Here is a 16793-nt window from a genome sequence, read left to right as displayed (position 1 = left end):
GTCCCAAAAAGTGGATCTTTCACCTTGGAGCTAGAATAAAGGAAACTAGTAGAGAACAGCCAAACCTGCCAGCAGTGGAGGGAATTTCCTTGAAAAATAAATCCTTGCTGTAATAACTGAAAACAATTATCAAAAGCTGACTGCTAACACCTTGCTGGTGTTACTAAGTTTTAGAGAACACCAGTGAGCCCTAGCTCCCTTTATCTGTCCAGAGCCTGGTTCGCGGGATTTGTTCTAACAACTTGTACCATCCTGCACCTTGAACCTAAGAGGATAAAACTGCATTCAGAGACTCAAGACAGGAATCCAGGTCTTGGAAGGTTAATGTAAAGGTACAGAACTTACATTTTTAGAAAATCACTAAACAATTGTTTAATTCCTAAACCTTGGCAAACATGAATCTATCACTCGTGGACCTAGATGGCTTAGGAGTGACTGCCCAGTCCCTTCAACTACAGTTCACAAGTTGCCGTCCCCCGCCCTCTCCCCCATTCCCCCCCCAGACGCGGAAACGGAGAGCTGTGTCTTTAAGGGGGACGAGCGGACGTTTCCATACAAGACAAAATGTCTGCGAGAATCATGGAGGGGACCAGAGATCCAACCTTCCCAGCCAGCCTCCCTTCCTCGCGCCGGGGATAATAGAGCGAGTGTGAGCCTCGAGGCTAGAGTAGCAGGTACCCAGGGCAAGGCTGGGGCGGAGGGGTTCCCGCGGTCCATTCGGGGTGTCGCTGGGGGAGGGGACGGCAGGGTAGGCTGTGGGACGAGCGCGGGCGACCCCGCAGCCCTGAGTAACAAAGGCTGCTGTGCGGGAGGCGTCCTCGCCTTCTGGCGGAGGGTCGGGCTCTTACTCTGCAGAAAGGCACCATTTAATTTCTTTCAGGACCTCAGTATCCCTTCTCTACAGTATCTCCTGAGAAAAAGCTATTTGGGAAAACTGAAAATCATCTGCTCTCCTTTTATTAAAATTGCCTTATTGCAGTCAGACTTTTTAACAGTGGGCCAGTGGTTGGGGACCCTCTCTCTAATGTTCCCTTCTTAGAGAAGAGAAACCCAATGCAAGCCCGATACTCAAACAAGAGACCCTACCCGGTATCCCCGTTGTTCAAACAAAAGAACTTTCTGATCCTTTCAGATAATACAGAACCAGTTTTCTGTAACTACTTACACTAATCAAGTGCTTGAAGCTTACCAAGCAAACTTATTTTTCCCTCCATGAAGAAAAAAATAAGTACCTGCTACTTTCTAAACTTCTAATTAGCCCAGACTACAAAGACTGTGTGTTTGATAGAAAGTGTTGTGAAAATAGCTTAATAAATTGACATGATTAGGGTAATTATTTTCTGCACTTTTCATTAATGTGTTATTTGTACACCCCTTTTGGCCAAAAATAGCTTGAGGCAATCCAAAATAAATAATATTCAACAATGCCCAAAAAGGCCAAGAGTCCAAACCAGGTAATTTTCAATGTAAAAATCTTGGTTTTAAAAAGGCCTTCGGACATCACGGAAATGGCGCCGTGAGAAGCGCATCCAACAGCTCTCCCCTAAATCACAACAAATTTATCAACTAGAAACAGAAAAATTTATCCTCGGAGCATTCCGGAGTTCCACACAAACTGAAAGCAAAAGGACTGTTATCACTTGAATCTGAGAGACGAGGGTGTGGAGGAAGCTACCGCAGCAACGCTCATTCAAGCCGCCAGGGAGTGCGCCTGCGGTGAGTCAGCCCATATACTTGGGAACCGCAAGCCGCCGCGAGCCCCTGCGAACCGCCACCGTGAGCGGCCGCCACGAGCCGCCGCGCGCGCGCCTGGTCCGCTTGAGCACCGCTGACGTTCCCAGCGGCCCGCACACTGCGAGTGGGGGTCGCCGGCCACCGGTGCCCGGAGCGCCCCATTCGCGCGCGTGCCTTGGGCATTCCACGCGCCCAGGGCACCCTGCTGGCCCGCACACCCAGGGGGCTCCATTATCCTGCGCCTGGTGCGGTCCAGCCGCCAGCGGCGGGGCGAGTGGGAGAGGCTTGGGAGATTCTCTCCGTGGGCGGGGCACCTCACCCAGCCATTCAAGCTAACAATCAAGCGTTGGGGGAGGGGCGCGCGCAGGCAGCCTAAAATACCTTCGGAAACACAGCTGCGACCCAATCACTGAAATTAGCTTAACCCATAAAATCTGCGCACCCTCGGTTCTAATTGATAAGATCTCTCTCAGTTCAGCGATCCAAGACAAGAGGCGTGATATTTTTTAGTGCCTCTCGCTAAAGGGGCGGGGGCAACTTCTGATTGATAGAGCCTCCATATTCAGGGATAAACGCTAACAAGAAGGACTTGGCAGATAATAAGGTCTATACTACACTAGTCGTAAGCAGAGACTAGTGCCTCTTCTTCCCTGCAAAAACAGGCTACAAAGTGTGGAAAGCCTGGGTTGAGAGGTCCAACTAAATGATAGGCGCTGAACAGTCACCTTGACAACAATTGACTCCCACCCCCGCCTGATTACACTGGAGGCCCTGACTGTCAGAGCCTTTCCCAAAGCCTTGCACTGAGTAGGGATAGAGTGGGGATTTCCCAGCTCTTTGAGCCTCTTACTCCCCAGGCAGAAGCAGTTGCAGCCTTATAGCTGGATCACCAGGCTGCTAATTCAGAAAGGGGGGACTAGGAGAGAGAATCCAGGAAAGCAAACTCTCTCATCGTTGGACCCTGCAAACGCCAACAAGCCTTTACTTCCAGCAAGACTAAAGCCAATTATATGACATTGCCATAGAATCCCATCAACTGCAAATCCCTACCTAAGAGTGACACAGGGGCAGAGCCTGGGGTACAGAGTCACCGACTAGGAAGAGGGAGAGAAAAGAAAAAGGAAGAAGTTAACCTCTCAAAATCAAGAAAAACCCACAGACTTTACAACTTGATCCACTAATTTTTTTTTGTTGTTGTTGTTGTTGTTTGTTTCTTCTATCTTTTTGCCTTTATTTCCTCCACCTCGGTCCTTCTATTCTCTGCCCATCTTATGCTTCCCCTTTCTTGAACTACACTACCCATGAGTGTTGCATTTTATTTTTCTTCTTCATCCTCACCCTCCTTTAAGGTTATACTCCAAAACACTTAACTCTCACTCTCTCCTCTTTTGTTTTCTTTTGTCTTGCTTTATTTTGTTTTTTTCTCTTCCTATTTTATTTCTTCCTTCGTTTTTCTCTTTTTCTTATTTTTTCCTTTCTATTCGTTTTTTCTTTTCTCATTTTACTTTCCTCCCATATAATCCTCAATCACAAAAAGGCCTTCAAAGTGCAGCTTAAAATCTCTCTAATTCATGTTAAATTATGTATTTAACAAGATAAAATGGATCAATACCCTTCTATTTAGGAATGTATCTGTTCAGTAAATAATGTAGGACTGAAATAAAAATCCACTTTAGGAGAGAACACTTTTTATAATTTTCATTTAAAAAAACACATTAATAGAGAGAAGATACTTCTGAACCTTTTAGCTAATGGTAGAGGTATCAAAGAGTTTGGCTTACAACATTTAGAGAACATCTCTGATTCACCAGATAAATTGTGTGTCGAGTAAATGTTTTACAGTCCATTTTTAACCATTTTCTAAACATTGTCACACTTGACCCTTTACTGCCTGACCCAGATATCCACACTTTACAGTTTGGTGGCATTTTTACTTGCTCTTTATTTAAGCGTTCAGCCTGGTGATTCCAAACTAATTTTTCCAATACATGGCAGTAAACTAATATTTTAGCAGAGACCGGCAGCTAACGAATGAATTGTGGTTTCCTTGATTCTTCCTTTGTCAAAGCTAATTATTTGTTTTAACTATTATATTCTGCTTTGATTTAAGTTACTAGTGGATGAAGTGAATGACAATATTTTTAGTGTTTTTACAGAAGTCTGTTTAGATTTTACATTAGTAAATTTCTTAGCTAAGATCTAGATTCAACCCACACATAATTGTTTAAAAATGTGGTGGATTAATCCAACTGAAGTGATTATTAGCCTTTACTATGGAAGAACAAATAAAGCTGCAGTCCATTTGTTACTTCCTTTTGAGAACAATACCTGGTTCTTTGGCCTTTAGCCTGTACAATATTTTTGTCTATGAACAAGTATTAAGTATAAAATAATAAAATTAACTTTTATGAGTGGATTATAGGATGGTTCTCATTATGATAGTCATACACTGTGTAAGTATTGTCATTCTTACAAAAACTATTCATCCAGGTTTTGGTCTCTTCCCTTATTCTCTATATTAGTATTCAGAGAGATCATACTGAGGAATCTGGGTTTTAATCTTACAAGTTAATAGAAGAGAAGAACTTTTTCAAAGAACCAAATCGAACTTCAAATGCAGATGTATTAATAATTAATGTAAATTTATTATCTTCCACAGGCTTAAACTTCTTTTTTTTTTTTTTTTGGTGACAGAGAGACTGAAAAGGGACAGATAGGGAAAGACAGACAGGAAGGAGGAAGGGAGAGAGATGAGAAGCATCAATTCTTTGTTGCAACTCCTTAGTTGTTCATTGATTGCTTTCTCATATGTGCCTTGAGCTACAGGAGAGTAAGTGACCCCTTGCTCAAGCCAGTGACTTATGCTGAAGCCAGCAACCTTCGGGCTAAAGCCAGCAACCATGAGGTCATGTCTATGGTCCCATGCTCAAGCTGGCGACCTCAGATTTTCGAACCTGGGTCTTCGCATCCCAGTCCAACGCTCTATCCACTGCGCCACTGCCTGGTCAGGTGGCTCAGACTTCTTATCAGGTAATGGATACTTAATGAACTCACTCATAGGAGAATTCCGAGTCGTGGTACCAACAATACTGTTCTCTCCCCTTCCATGGCATAACTAAAATCTTCTTTTTTCCCCAGCTTCTTTCCCCCAAAACTGGACTGAAAATATCCCACTGTTAATTTCTTACTAGCAGTTCTCTTGTTTGGTTTTAAGAAATTTTATTTTAAAACATGAGCTTGGAAGCCTAGTTGTATGACTAAATAATTGGAACTTTATGAGTCAGCACTAGTGGTAATGTGTTTTTTTGAATTTTGTACCCTGGGGGAAGGGGAAGGGAAGAGATGCTTACACAGGTAGTGTCTGCAGAACATCTGTGTTAGGGCCCTCGAGGCCCACCCCTCTCCCACTGTGGACACCCTGTGATGGAATTCACCCTCCTGAGTGAACCTTTACCATGGGTGTGGGAATTATTGCTGGAAGCATCTCTCACTACCAGATGGTGAGCTTCCAGAAGGAAGGAACTAATTATATGGTTTCCTCTTGGCATTCTGGGCAATGAGTGAGCACGTGAGCTGGTGCACAATGAGCGAGCACCTACACAGTGAGCGCTTGAAAGAAAAAGTGGATGGAGTGAACAGATGGAAGGAAAATAACCATGTTCATTGGCACCTTTCTGGTCATTTATAAACTATTCAAGAAAGGGACTTTTAATTTTTCATTTTCTTTTTTAAAATTTTTATTGATTTTAATTTATTGTGTTAACATGGATTCAAGTGTCCCACTCAATATAAAACCCTCACCTCCCACCCCTGTGTCCCCTATTACATTCCTTTTATTCCCCCCCCCTCCACCCTTCCTTCTGGGATTTGCTGTCCTGCTATCTGTATCTCTGTGTTATGTATATATAGTTTCACTAATCCCTTCACCTTCTCTGATCCCATCCCCTCATCCCCCTTCCCTCTAACAGCTGTTCCCTCTGCTCTTTGTGACCCTGCCTCTGCCTCTATTCCGTTCCTCAGTTCACTTTGTTCATTAGATTCAACATATAATTGAGATCATGTGATATTTGTCCTTCTTTGCCTGCTTATTTCACTTAGCATAATAATCACCAGGTTCATCCATGCCGTTGAAAAAAGGTAAGATTTCCTTCTTTTTCACGGCCGCATAGTATTCCATTGTTGCCAAAGATTTTTAATCCATTTGTCCACTAACGGACACTTGGACTGTTTCCAGATCTTGGCTATTGTAAACAATGCTGCAATAAGCACGGGGGTGCATTTCTTCCTTTGAATCAGTGATTTGGTATTTTTAGAATATATTCCTAAAAGTGGGATAGCTGGGTCAAAAGGCAGTTCCATTTCTAATTTTTTTTTTTTTTTGTATTTTTCTGAAGCTTGAAACGGGGAGGCAGTCAGACAGACTCCCTGCATGCGCCCGACCGGGATCCACCTGGCACGCCCACCAGGGGGCGATGCTCTGCCCATCCGGGCTGTCGCTCTGTCGCGACCAGAGCCACTCTTGCGCCTGGGGCAGAGGCGAAGGAGCCATCCCCAGCACCCGGGCCATCTTTTGCTCCAATGGAGCTTCGGCTGCGGAGGGGAAGAGAGAGACAGAGAGGAAGGAGAGGAGGAGGGGTGGAGAAGCAGATGGGCGCCTCTCCTGTGTGCCCTGGCTGGGAATCGAACCCGGGACTTCCACACGCCAGGCCGATGCTCTACCACTGAGCCAACCGGCCAGGGCCCATTTCTAATTTTTTGAGGAAACCCCATAGAGTTCTCTACAGTGACTGCACCAGTCTGCATTCCCTTCAGCAGTGCAGGAGGGTTCGCATCTGTGTGGCCTCTTTGGAGAAGTGTCTATTCAGTTCTTTTGCCCATTTTTTAATTGGATTACCTTCCTGGTGTTGAATTTTAGAAGTTCTTTATAAATTTCGGTTATTAACTCTTTATCAGACGTATTGGTGAATATGTTCTCCCATTGTGTGAGTTGTCTTTTTATTTTGTTCATGGTGGCTTTTTCTGTGCAAAATCTTTTTATATATTTTGATATAGTCTGATTTGTTCATCCTGTCCTTTATTTCACTTGCCCGTGGAGATAAATCAGCAAAAATATTGCTGAGAGATATTGGAGTATTTACTGCCTATGTTTTCTTCCAAGATGTTTAGGGTTTCACAACTTACATTTAAGTCTTTTATACATTTTGAGTTTATTTTTGTGAATGGTGTAAGTTGGTGGTCTCGTTTGATATTTGTGCATATACCTGTCCAATTTTCCCAACAACATTTATTAAAGAGACTCTCTTTACTCCATTGTATGCTCTTACCTCCTTTGTCAAATATCAGTTGTCCATAAAGGTGTGGGTTTATTTCTGGGTTCTCAGTTCTGTTCCATTGATCTATATGCCTGTTCTTATGCCAGTACCAAGCTGTTTTGAGTACAATGGCTTTGTAGTATAACTTGATATCAGGAAGTGTGATACCTCCCACTTTATTCTTCCTTTTCAAGATTGCTGAGGCTATTCGTGTCCTTTTTTGGTTCCATATAAATTTTTGGAATATTTGCTCTATGTCTTTGAAGTATGTCAGTGGTATTTTAATTAGTATTGCATTGAATTTATAAATCACTTTGGGTAACATAGACATTTTAATGATGTTTATTCTTCTTATCCATGAACACGGAATATGCTTCCACTTATTTATATCTTCCTTGATTTCTTCTACCAATGTCATAATTTTCTGAATACAAGTCTTTAATTTCCTTTGTTAAATTTACTCCTAAGTACTTTATTTTTTTGGTTGCAATAATGAAGGGGATTGTTTTCTTAATTTCTCTTTCAGACAGTTTATTATTGGTGTATAAAAATGCCACTAATTTCTGAATATTAATTTTATATCCTGCCACCTTGCCAATGGGATTTTCTATGTACAGTATCATGTCATCAGCAAATAATGATAGTTTTACTTGTTCTTTTCCAATTTGGATGCCTTTTATTTCTTCTTTTTGTCTGATTGCTGTGGCTAGGACTTCCAGAACTCTTTTGAATAAGAATGATGAAAATGGACACCCCTGCCTTGTTCCTAACCTTAAGGGGATTGCTTTTAATTTTTGCCTATTGAGTATGATGTTGGCTGCAGGTGTGTCATAGATGGCCTTTATTATGTTGAGGTATGATTTCTGTATTTTCACTTTGCTGAGTTTTGATCATAAATGGATGCTGGATTTTATCAGATGTTTTTTCTGCATTTATTGATATTATGATGTGGTTTTTATCCTTCCTTTTGTTTATGTGATGAATCACGTTGATAGATTTGCAAATATTGTACCAACCTTGCCTCCTCAGAATAAATCCCATTCGATTATGATGGATGGCTTTTTAAATGTATTGCTGGATCCGGTTTGCTAATATATGTTGAAAATTTTAGCATCTATGTTCCTTGGAGATATTGGCCTATTATTTCCTTCTTTGTCATATCTTTCCCTGGTTTGGAATGAGGATAATGCTTGCTTCATAAAAGGGGCTTGGAAGTCTTCCATCCTCTTGAATTTTTTGAAATAGCTTGAGAAGGATAGGAGTTAGTTCTTTGAATTTTGGTCAAATTCCCTTGTGAAGCCATCCGATCCAAGACATTTGTTTGCTGGGAGTTTTTTGATAACTGTTTCAATTTCACTTGTTGTAATCAGTCTGTTTCGGTTTTCTGATTCTTCCAGATTGAGTTTTGGAAGATTGTATGTCTTAGGAATTTATCCATTTTGCCTAGGTTGTCCAATTCTTTGGCATATAGATCTTCATAACATTTTTTTACAATCTCTTGTATTTCTGTGGTGTCAGTTGTTACTTCTCTACTTTCATTTCTGATTTTATGTATTTGAGTCTTTTTTTCTTTTTTTGATGAGTTTGGTTAAAGGTTCATCATTCTTGTTTACCTTTTCAAAAAACCAGCTCTTGGTTTCATTAATCTTTTGTATTGTTTTTTTAGCCTCTATGTCATTTATTTCCACTCTGATTTTTTATTATTTCCTTTCTTCTACTTCCACTGGGCTTTATTTGTTGTTCTTTTTCTAGTTCTTTTAGATGCAGGGCTAAGTTGTTTTATTTGAACTTTTTCTTGCTTCTTTAAGGTATGCCTTTTATGCTATGAACTTCCCTCTCAGGACTGCTTTTGCTGTGTTTCATCAATTTTGAATTGTTGTATGTTCATTTTTATTTGTTTCAAGGAAATTTTTGATTTCTTCCTTGATCTTGTTGTTAACCCATTCATTATTTAATATCATGCTATTTAGCCTCCAAGTGTTTGAATATTTCTCAGTTTTTATAATGTAGTTGATTTCTAGTTTCATTCTATTTTGATCAGAGAAGATGCTTGATATGATTTCAATCTTCTTAAATTTATTGAGACTTGTTTTGTGTCCTAACAGATGGTCTATTCTAGAGAATGTACCAGGAGCACTTGAAAAGAATGTATATTCTGCTCTTCAGGGTGAAAGGTTCTGAAGATATCAATTAAATCTAGTTGATTTAGTATGTCATTTAAGACCTCTGTTTCTTTGTTAGTTTACAGTCTGGAGGATCTATCCATTGATGTTTGTGGGGTACTAAAATCCCTTACGAGTATTGCTGTTGATCTCTCCTTTTATATCCATCAAAATCTGCTTTATATATTTAGGTGCTCCTGTATTAGGTGCATAAATATTTACAATAGTTATTCCTGCTGTTGAATTGCTCCCTTTATCATTATGTAGTGACCTTCTTTATGCCTATGTTTTAAAGTCTATTTTGTCAGATATAAGTATTAGTATCCCAGCTTCTTTTTCATTTCCACTTCCATGAAATACTTTTTTCCATCCCTTTACTTTCAGTTTTTGTTTTGAGGTGGATCTCTTTTAGACAGCATATATATGGGTCCTGTTTTCTTATCTATGAAGCTACCCTATGTCTTTTGATTGGGGCATTTAATCCATTTACATTTAAGGCTATTATTATTTTAATAAAAATTTTCAGGTAATGATATAGTGCTTTCTACAATGGCTGTACCAGTCAGCCAACAGCGCACGAGGTTTCTCGTTTCTCAACATCCTCATCAGCACTTGTGTGTTGATTTATTGGTGATAGCCCTTCTGATAGATGTGAGGTAATATCTCCTTGTGCTTTTAATTTGCACTTCTCTGGAGATTAGTGATATTGAGCATTTTTCTTTTTTTATGTAAAAAAAAACTTTATTTTTCCAGACAAAAAATAGAGAACAGTGACATTGTTTAACACTTTGTAAACAGATTGTAAAAAATTGGCAGCTCTCTCAAATCTGGTTTAGTTGGAGATAGCTGGACTCTCAGATCTGCTGTAGCATTCAGTATGTGTTGAAAAACTCCACTGTGTTTTCATAAGAGAATGAAAGTGAAAAAGACAAGCAAAATGCTACTATTATTATAAAAAAAATAGTGTTGACCTGGCTGATATCCTGACAGTGTTGGAAACTCTCAGAGGTTTCTGGCTCACATTTGAGAACTGCTATTAGAAATACACATGAGTATTAATAATTGACATAATTTCTGGGTTTCACTTTAAAATACTCCATGGAAAGGGTGGTGGAAAGGAGTTACTGTGAAATGGATGAATAAATATTATCAATCTGTTGACCCTGTTAAGTCTGAGTAGTGGATCATGGTGGTTCTTTAGATCACTCTATTTTAGTTTAAAGCCGAAACTTTCTGTAATAAGAAATTCTTGTTTTTGCTTTTATATATTATTATTATTTTACAGAGACAAAGAGAGGAGCAGACAGGGATGACAGACAGGAAGGGAGAGATATTAGAAGCATCAATTCTTTAGTGGAGCTACTTAGTTGTTCATTGATTGCTTTCTTGTATGTACCTTGACTGAGAGGAGGGGAGGCTACAGCAGAGCGAGTGACCCCTTGTTTAATACACCAACCTTGGGCTTCAAGCCAGCGATTTCTGGGCTCAAGCCAGCAACCATGGGGTCATGTCTATGATCCCACGCTCAAACCAGTGACTCTGCTCTCAGACCCGGTAAGCTTGCAGTCAAATGGCTCAAGCTGGCAACCTCGAGGTTTCAAACCTGGGTCCTCTGTGTACCAGTCCGATGCTCTATCCACTGTTCCAACGCCTGGTCAGGCTTGCCTTTATTATTTATTTATTTGTTTTTTAATTGATTTTAATTTATTGTATTTACATAGATTCTAGTGTTGCCCCAAAGGCATCCCCCCCACCCCATATTTCCCTCAGCATCTCCCTTGCCCCCCTCCCCATAGCGCCCTCCTCCCTTCCCTTCAGGTTTATCCCATCCTATCATCTCCTTTCCCTCTGTCCTCCCTTCGTCTGGTTCCCTTGATCCCACCTCTGTCTCAATTCCGTTCCTCGGTTCACATTGTTCATTGGATTCCTCAAATGGGTGAGGTCATATGATATTTTTCTCTTTCTGCCTGGCTTAACATAATAATTTCCAGGTCCATCCATGTTGTCGCAAAAGGTAAGATTTCCTTCTTTTTAATGGCCCCATAGTATTCCATTGTATATATGTACAATAGATTTGTAATCCACTCATCCACTGACGAACACTTGGGCTGTTTCCAGATCTTGGCTATTGTAAACTGCTATAAACATAGGGGTGCATTTCTTCTTTTGAAACACTGCTATGGTGGTCTTGGGATATATTTCTAAAAGTGGGATGGCTGGGTCAAAAAGCAGTTCGATTTTTAATTTTTTGAGGAATCTCCATACTGTTCTCTACAGTGGCTGCACCAGTCTGCATTCCCACCAGCAGTGCAGGAGGATTCCCTTTCTCCACATCCTCGCCAGCACTTATTAGGTGTTGTTTTGTTAATGAGTGCCATTCTGACTGGTGTGAGATGATATCTCATTCTGGTTTTAATTTGCATTTCTCTAATGATTAGTGATGTTGAGCAGTTTTTCATATGCCTGTTGGCCATCTGTATGTCCTCTTTGGAGAAGTGTCTATTCAGTTCTTTTGCCCATTTTTTAATTGGGCAAAATTTATTAATTGTTTATCTTCCTGGTGTTCAGTTTTACAAGTTGTAATAAATTTTGGTTATTAATTCTTTTTTAGACGTATTGTTGAATATGTTCTTCCATTGTATGATTTGTCTTTTTTTTCTGTTCATATTGTCTTTAGATGTGCAAAAGCTTTTTAGTTTGATATATTCCCATTTTTGGGGGGGGGCTGTATTTTTCTGGAGTTGGAAATGAGGAGGCAGTCAGACAGACTCCCGCATGCGCCCAACCGGGATCCACCCGGCACACCCACCAGGGGGAGATGCTCTGCCCATCTGAGGTGTCGCTCTGTTGCAACCAGAGCCATTCTAGCACCTGAGGCAGAGGCCACAGAGCCATCCTCAGTGCCTGGGCCAACTTTGCTCCAATGGAGCCTTGGCTGCGGGAGGGGAAGAGAGACAGAGAGGAAGGAGAGGGGGAGGGATGGAGAAGCAGATGGGCGCTTCTCCTGTGTGCCCTGGCCGGGGATCAAACCCAGGACTCCAGCACACCAGGCCGATGCTCTACCACTGAGCCAACTGGCCAGGGCCTATAGTCCCATCTGTTTATCCTGTCTTTTATTTCACTTGCCCGTGGAGATAAATCAGCAAATATATTGCTGCGAGAGATGTTGGAGAGCTTACTGCCTATATTCTCTTCTAAGATGCTTATGGTTTCATGGCTTACATTTATGTCTTTTATACATTTTATTTTTGTGAATGGTGTAAGCTGATGGTCTAGTTTCATTTGTTTTTGCAGGTAGCTGTCCAATTTTCCCAACACCATTTGTTGAAGAGACTGTCTTTACTCCATTGTATGTTCTTACCTCCTTTATCAAATATCAGTTGTCCATAAAGGTGTGGGTTTATTTCTGGGTTCTCTGTTCTGTTCCATTGATTTATATGCCTGTTTTTATGCCAGTACCAAGCTGTTTTGAGTACAATGGCCTTGTTTTATAACTTGATAACAGGAAGTGTGATACCTCCCACTTTATTCTATTCTTCCTTTTCAAGATTGCTGAGGCTATTCATGTTTTTTTGGTTCCATATAAATTTTTGGAATATGTGTTCTATATCTTTGAAGTATGTCATTGGTATTTTAATTAGTATTGCATTGAATTTATAAATCACTTTGGGTAACATAGACATTTTAATGATGTTTATTCTTCCTATCCATGAACATGGTATATGCTACCACTTGTTTATATCTTCCCTGATTTCTTTTATCAATGTTTTATAATTTTTTGAGTACAAGTCTTTAATCTCCTTGGTTAAATTTACTCCTAAGTACTTTATTTTTTTGGTTGCAATAATAAAGGGAACTGTTTCCTTAATTTCTCTTTCTGACAGTTTATTGTTGGTGTATAAAAATGCCTCTGGAAACCTGAAGATGGCAGCAGAGTAGGCAGATGCACAGACTTCCAGCTCACACCACTGAACTGGATTACAAACTAATAGGAACAATCAGCGTGAAAAACCAACTCTGGACTACAAGAACAGAAGCCACAACAAATGTGGTAGGGAGAGCCTGAATCTCCCCTGCTTATAGGAACAGGGTGGGGGTGTGAGGCTGAGAACCCAAAAGGGCTCTGATTCCAAGGAAAAGAGTAGAAAATACTGCTCACAGCCACTTGCCTGGAATTCAGGGAATAATGTGTGTTGAAAGGGCTGGCTTGCCTTCCAAAGAGAAAGGGGAGAGAGAGAGACAGACAGTGAGGGGCAGAGGAATGCAGGGGATGACCTGAGAAGCTGACTCATCTAGTGCTGGAGGTGGCCATAGCTGGAGGAGGGGCTGATTCTTCCACAAAACAAAAGAATAAAGTGCTCCCAGGTCACAGATCTCCAGAAATCTCTCCAGCTGCAATTAGCTCAACAAGACACAGCTGAAAACAAGAAGTGAGGAGGAGGGGCAGTAACTCAGGTCTCCATGGAGATCTGAGATATACCTCCACCTACTGAAGCTGAGAAAACACCCTGCCCCCAGAGAGACAAACTGGCAGAAGAGGCCTTCAGAGTTTCAGGTTACTCCAACCACATTCCTGGATACAGTTTCAAATAAGCCCCCTGCAGAGATCAGTAAACAAGACTATCACCTGTTAAGAAAACAAACAAATCAAGACTTCAAAGCGGCCCAAATCTGAAAATGGATTACAAATAATAGCTGATGCCAACCCAAGAAGACCTAGAAATAACACAATTGAAAACTGGAGGCAGACAATACCAAGCCTAGAATCAACCAGCTCTACAAACAAAACACCTAAACGCACAGACATAATGAGAAGACAGAGAAGTGCAATCCAAATGAAACCACAAGAGAAACCTCCAGGAAATGAACTGAGTGATATGAAAATAACCAAACTTTCAGATGCGGAGTTCAAAATTATGATTGTAAGGATGCTTAGGGATCTTAGAACAACAATGGATGGTCATTACAAACACCTAAATAAATAGCAAGTATAAAAAAGGTATTGAAATATTAAAAAAGAATCAGTTGGAGATGGCAAATACAACATCAGAAATGAAGACCACAATGGAAGGAATTAAAAACAGGATGGATGGAGCTGAGGATCGAATCAGCGAGTTGGAGGACAAGTGGAATGAAGGCATGAAAGCAGAGAAGAAAAAAGAGAAGAGACTCAAAAGTCTTAAGAAACTCTTAGAGAGATCTGTGACATCATGAAGAGAAATATCTGCATCATAGGGGTTCCTGAAGGAGAGGAGAAAGAACAAGGAATAGAGACTTGTTCAATCAATCATAGCTAAAAACTTCCCTAAATTAATGAAGGAGAAACTCTCACCTGTTCAAGAAGCACAGAGAACTCCATTAAAGAGAAACCCAAAGAAACCTACACCAAGACACATCATAATTAAAATACCAAAGCTAAGCGATAAAGAGAAAATATTAAAAGCTGCTACAGAAAAAAAGGCTATCACCTACAAAGGAGCCCCTATACAGATGACATCAGACTTCTCAACAGAAACATTTGAGGCCAGAAGGGAATGGCAAGAAATATTCAAAGTAATGCAAACAAGAACCTACAACCAAGACTACTTTATCCAGCAAGGCTATCATTTAGAATTGAAGGAGAAATAAAAAGCTTCCCAGATAAAAACAAACAAACAAACAAAAAAATGAAACCTCAAGAAATTCATTATAACCAAACCAATGCTGCAGGAAATGTTAAGAGGCCTGTTGTAAACAGATCAAAGTGGGAAAAGAATATAGAAGAAAAGGAATACAGCTTTAAAGAATAAAATGGCAATAAACAACTATATATGAATAATAACCTTAAATATAAATGGATTAAATGACCCAATTAAAAGACATAGGGCAGCTGCATGGATAAGAAAACAGGACCTGTACATATAAAAATGCCTCTGATTTCTGAGTATTAATTTTATATCCTGCCACATTGCTGAATTCATTTATCAAGTCTAGTAGTTTTTTGATTGAGACTTTAGGGTTTTCTATATACAATACCATATCATCTGCAAATAATGATAGTTTTACTTCTTCTTTTCCAATTTGGATGCCTTTTATTTTTTCTTGTTTGATTGCTGTGGCTAGGACTTCCAGGACTATGTTGAATAAGAGTGGTGAAAGGGACACCCCTGCCTTGTTCCTGATCTTAAGGGGATTGCATTTAATTTTTGACCATTGAGTATGATGTTGGCTGCAGGTGTGTCATAGATGGCCTTTATCATATTGAGGTATGTTCCCTGTATTCCCACATTGCTGAGAGTTTTGATCATAAATGGGTTCTGGATTTTATCAAATGCTATTTCTGCAGCTATTGAAATTATTTGGTTTTTCTCCTTCCTTTTGTTTATGTGATGAATCACATTGATTGATTTGCGAATATTGTACCAGCCTTGCCTCTGCAGAATAAATTCCACTTAATCAGGGTGTATGATTTTTTTATATATTGCTGGATCTGGTTTACTAATATTTTATGAGAATTTTAGCATCTAAATTCAGCAGGGATATTGGCCTATAATTTTCTTTCTTTGTCTTGTCTTTGCCTAGTTTTGAAATCATAATTACGCTCGCTTCATAAAAGGAGCTTGGCAGTCTTCCCTCTTCTTGAGTTTTTTGAAATACCTGTAGCTTGAGAAGGATTGGATTTAGTTCTTTGAATATTTGGTAGAATTCACTTGTGAAGCCATCTGGCCCAGGGATTTTGTTTGTTGGAAGTTTTTTGACAACTGTTTCAATCTCATTTGTTGTAATCAGTCTGTTTAGGTTTTCTGATTCTTCCTGATTGAGTTTTGAAAGATTATATGTTTCAAGGAATTTGTCCATTTCATCTAGGTTGTCTAATTTTTTGGCATATAATTCTTCATAGTATTTTTTTACAATCCTTTATATTCTGTTGTGTCTGTTTTTATTTCACCACTCTCATTTCTAATTTTATTTTTGAGTCTTCTCTCTTCTTTTCTTGGTGAATCTTGTTAAAGGTTCATCGATTTTGTTTACCCTTTCAAAGAATTAGCTCCTTGTTTCATTGTTCCTCTGTATTGTTTCTTTAGCCTCTATGTCATTTATTTCTGCTCTGATCTTTATTATTTCTTTCCTTTTACTTCCACTGGGCTTTACTTGCTGTTCTTTTTCTAGTTCTTTTAGATGCAGGGTTAATTTGTTTATTTGAGCTTTTTCTAGCTTCTTACGGTATGCCTGTAATGCTAAGAACTTCCCTCTCTGTTCTCAGTCCTGCTTTTGCTGTTTCCCATAAATTTTGAGTTGTTGTATGCTCATTATCATTCATTTCTAGGAATTTTTTCATTTATTCTTTGATCTCATTGTTAACCCATTCATTTTTTATAACATGCTATTTAGTTTCCAAGTGTGTGAGTATTTTTCAGTTTTTCTGTTGTGGTTGATTTCTATTTCATGCCTTTGTGATCAGAGAAAATGCTTGATATGATTTTAATCTTTTTAAATTTGTTGAGACTGCTTTTGTGCCCTAACATGTGGTCTATCCTAGAGAATGTACCATGAGCACATAAAAAGAATGTACAGTGTGTCCGTAAAGTCATGGTGCACTTATGAC

At 39.7% G+C, this 16793-nt stretch overlaps 1 protein-coding gene across 12 annotated transcripts in view; it reads left to right on the top strand.

The window, feature by feature from the left end:
* The first annotated feature begins 540 nt into the window (after positions 1–540).
* ZBED3 (zinc finger BED-type containing 3) overlaps positions 541–16793 on the top strand; it is a 52344-nt gene continuing 36091 nt past the window's right edge. For all 12 annotated transcript variants that reach the window (XR_010731106.1, XR_010731107.1, XM_066273614.1 and 9 more), the window contains exon 1: positions 541–674. The gene's annotated coding sequence lies outside the window, so the exon portion shown is untranslated. The remainder of the gene's footprint in view (positions 675–16793) is intronic.

This window comes from Saccopteryx bilineata, chromosome 4, assembly GCF_036850765.1.
Source record: "Saccopteryx bilineata isolate mSacBil1 chromosome 4, mSacBil1_pri_phased_curated, whole genome shotgun sequence".
Taxonomy (NCBI): domain Eukaryota; kingdom Metazoa; phylum Chordata; class Mammalia; order Chiroptera; family Emballonuridae; genus Saccopteryx; species Saccopteryx bilineata.
The sequence above is the reverse complement of the archived record's forward strand: the minus strand, read 5'-3'. Positions and strand labels throughout refer to the sequence as shown.